This window comes from Lactuca virosa, chromosome 5 (assembly GCF_052849685.1).
Source record: "Lactuca virosa cultivar CGN04683 chromosome 5, Lactuca_virosa_CGN04683_v6, whole genome shotgun sequence".
NCBI lineage: Eukaryota > Viridiplantae > Streptophyta > Magnoliopsida > Asterales > Asteraceae > Lactuca > Lactuca virosa.
The window spans coordinates 103,538,233-103,542,553 of NC_136430.1; the positions used below are offsets into that span (position 1 = coordinate 103,538,233).

General features: G+C 38.1%; 1 non-coding gene across 1 annotated transcript; it reads right to left on the bottom strand.

Annotated features, from left to right (window-relative positions):
- Positions 1-1,703: 1,703 nt before the first annotated feature.
- Positions 1,704-1,810, bottom strand: LOC145117925 (small nucleolar RNA R71). Its single transcript, XR_013712917.1, has one exon. It is a non-coding gene; the product is annotated as a small nucleolar RNA R71 (small nucleolar RNA).
- Between the last annotated feature and the right edge of the window lie 2,511 nt (positions 1,811-4,321).

Below are 4,321 nucleotides of genomic sequence, written 5' to 3' on the forward strand. Positions count from 1 at the left end.
ATGAATCTCATTTTTCTGAGTTTTATTGCTGAAATCATGGGCTAAAACCCTATGAATTTTGTTTAGTGTAGGTTTTCTTGACTTTTATGGCTTGATTTATGATTAGGATTAAGTTTTATTGGTTATTTGTTACTTTAGCTTATTAAAGAACCTTTTATACTTATGAGAACTACTTTTTATGATTATTGTTGAGTTTGATCTAGATTGCATGACCATCTTTCTTAATTGGACTTGAATCTTATGATATTTGTTAATTGCAAAAATTGTAAGACTAGTGTTTTGACCAAAACCTAGGGTTAAATAGAAAAGTGGGTAAATAATCGTAGGAGCTAATATATGACGACCAATCATATATTGAATTGAATGAATAAACCAATTTGATCAATCTATTATAAGTCTAATTTAACTCGAACAGAACGCTAGTAAACTTGTTAGTTTATCCGCCTAATCACCGTATGAATGAACTTGTTTGCAAAGGATTAAGTTAGTGAACATTAACTTGGTGATCTTAGGAATCGGTAACCATTGAAACATTAATCCATTTCACTTGCATAAATTAACTATAATAACAAGAAAATCGAAGTAAACGTAAGTCTCTCAATTACCTTGGTTTAAATCGTCTTTTGTGTTTCATGCTTTTAGTTTTAATATTTGCCTTAATAGTTGATAGTTAGTTAGTTTAGTTAATTAAGTTTCTACTCTTGCAAAACTAGAGAAAAGTCTTCTTCTAAATTTTATAGTAATTTAGTTATTTAGTACATAAAAATTAGCTAATCATTTTGTTCCCTGTGTTCGATACCGGTCTATTGTGCTATACCATTTTCAACAAGGTACACTGCCATATGTAATAATTAGTTACAATAGTAGGATTAACTAGTGCATAATTATTTACGCATCGAGTTTTTGGCGCCGTTGCTAGGGAACGGTCCATTTTTAGTTAATTTGAATCCGCTATTTTATTAGGATTTTTCTATCTATTTTCTTTCAATTTTTCATTTTTAGTCTTTCTACTGTTTGATTTACCACGTCGTTGTGTCATAACAGTTAGGTTCTATTTTTCGTTTTGTTCTTTTTAAGCATTTTATTTGTTTTTGTTTCAATGATTTATAACCTGAGGGTCAAACACACCAATCTTACCACCATTTGATGATCCTGAGTCAAAATTCCATAAGAAGAAGACAACCAAACTCGGAGAATCAAGAAAAAGAACTCTTGAAAGCGAATTCGAATATTTTGAGAATACTCCTAAGAAAAAGGAGTTAGGTTACGAGCCCGAAAGCGAACAAAAATCAGACAAAGTAAGCGAACCAAAAGCCAAAATGACGGACATTGCGGACATGACGATGGAAGCCTACAAGTGGAGGATGCGTGAAGCCACCAGACCCAGACTTGTGCAACCCGCAATCCCCAACATCGTTAGCTTTGAACTGAAAGGCCACATCCTTGCTCAACTGAAAGACATACCCGTCTATGGGAAAGACCATGCGGACGCCTACAAGCACCTTGATGAGGTCAATGATATCATTGACTACTTCAACATACCAAACGTCCCGCGTGAGGCAATTTTGCTAAGAATGCTCCGTGTTACTCTTAAGGGTATAACAAAAGATTGGTTGATGGCACTCCCACCAGGCACGAAAACAACTTGGGCACAAACGCACAATGAGTTCATACAATCATTTTTCCCACCATCTAAAGTTTCCAAGTTGAAGAATGATATTGCAAATTTCGAGCAACAAGCGGGTGATTCATTGTACGAGGTGTGGGAGCGATACAAGGGTTTGTTGAGAAACTGTCCTCAAAATGATCTCAAATTCCAACAAGAAGTCTCGATTTTCTATGATTGGGTGAATGCCACAACTAGGAAACTCCTTGATTCTCAAGGGCCACTAACAAAGAAAGCACCAGCCGCAATCAAGGAGCTAATCGAGGAATTTTTTTAACATTCAAGAGAATACCATAAGCCTTAATATGATGCAACTAGGGGAAACGTGAATGCTGCTTCGGAGGACATGCCGGCGATCTTAGTAATGTTGCAAAACATAGATAGGAAGATGACCAAAATGGATCAAACAATCCATGTTATAAGAGTGGGGTGTGAAAACTGTAACGGGCCGCATTTAACTAGAGATTGTGATCTTGATGAGAATGGAAACCGAAAGGTTCAAGCTTGCTACTCGAGCGGTGATCATTATGATGAAGACTGGAGAAAGCCCAAGAAAAAGTGGTTACCTTATGATGAGTACAAGAAAGCGAAAGAAGAGAAGTTTGAACAAAAAGGAAGAGGTTTTTACCAAAGAGAGGAACTAGCTCCGGAAAAGAAACCCGATTTCGAGGCAATGCTCGCCCGCTTTGCAATTGGATCAGAAAAGAGGCATGATGAATCCAAAGCAGCAATAAGAGATCTGTAAGCTCTAATGAGAGATCAGCAAGCCTTAGTTAGAAATCAGCAAGCTTCAATCCTCAACATCAAAAAACAACTCGGGAAACTAGTTAAACAATTCAATGAGAGTTCATTGGGCTCCCTTCCAGGAAACACCGAGCAAAACCCAAAAGGACCTCACATCCAAGCTATTACAACTAGAAGTGGGAAAATTGTTACCTATCTGACTCCCATTAACAGAACCAAGTCGGATGATGAGCAGGAAGGTCGAGAAGCAAGTCAACAAAAGAATTTTGAACGGTCGCCATGACGTGGTACTGACACCACGACGTGGCAGATACCTAAAAAGAAAAGTTATGATCTCGTTCAGCCATACCGCCCGTTGCTGGCATTTCCTAGTAGAGCAAGACAAGAAGACTACTAGAAGTTCTTAGATCACATCAAATCCCTTGAAATCAATATTCCGTTCCTTGAAGCATTGGCACAAATGCCAAAATATGCAAAGTTTCTAAAAATCTCCTAACAAAATGAAAGAAGATGGAGGGAATATAGAAGGTGGTACTAAATGAAACCTACTCAGCTGCAATGTTGAGTATGCTACCAAAGAAGGTGGGTGATCTGGGAAGCTTAACACTACCTTGCTAATTCGGAAATCTAGCCACTAGCCACGCTCTAGCCGACTCGGGAGCAAGTTTTAATTTGATGCCTTATTCATTCTTCAAGAATGAGCTTGGAGGATGGAAAGAAAAGGAAACTGAGGGTTACGTGGTTCTACAAAAAGGAGATTTTGATGTTGAACATGAGATACAAGAGCTAAAGAAGCTACAAGAAGAGAGCGAGTACAACGATTTGAAAAAAGAGGTTGAAGAAACACCACGATGTGGTACTGACACCACAACGTGGTCATTTGAATTTTCTCGATATGATGTAAAAAACTGCGACACCACGACGTGGCAAGATGCCCACGTTGTGGTAACTGACCAAAAACCTAAAATCATGTTGAAAGCTTTTCCCGATCATCTAGAGTATGCATTCTTGGAAGAAAATGAACAAAATCTGGTCATCATAGCAACTGATTTCAGAAAACATGAAAAGGAAAGCCAAGTGGAAGTACTCAAGAAACGAAAAAATGTCATAGCATGGAAGATCACTAATATCAAAAGCATTAGTCTCGCATATTGTTCGCAATAAATCAATCTAGAAGAGGGAACTAAGCCAGTGGTACAACGCCAAAGGAGACTAAACCTGAACATGCAAGAAGTAGTGAAGAAAGAGGTAGTTAAGCTCTTGGATGTTAATATCATTTATTCAATATCGGATAGCCAATGGGTGAGTCTGGTGCACGTGGTACCTAAGAAAGGAGGAATGACGATAGTCACAAACGAAGAAAACAAGCTGACTACAACAAGAACAGTAACTGGTTGGCTTGTGTGCATCGATTATCGCAAGCTAAATGATACCACATGCAAGGACGACTTTCCTTTACCATTTATTGATCAAATGCTCGAAAGATTATCCGGTCATCTCTATTACTGGTTTTGAGATTTTTTTCAGGATAATTTCAAATCCCTATCGATCCTCAAGAACAAGAAAAGACCACATTCACTTGCCCAAGCGGTACCTTTGCTTATACATGAATGTCATTCAGGGTATGCAATGCTACAGCCACATTCCAAAGATGCATGATGGCAACCACGACATGGTTGAAAAATTCATGGAAGTCTTCATGGATGATTTTTTGGTTTCTGGGTCCTCTTTTGAAGATTGCTTGTCCAACCTTGACTTGATGCTAGCAAGATGTGAAAAGAGCAACTTGATCTTAAGTTGGGAGAAATGCCATTTTATGGTTAAAGAAGGAATTGTATTAGGGCAGAAAATCTCCAAATTGGGAATAGAAGTGGACCGTGCAAAGGTTGACACTATAGCCAAGTTACCACC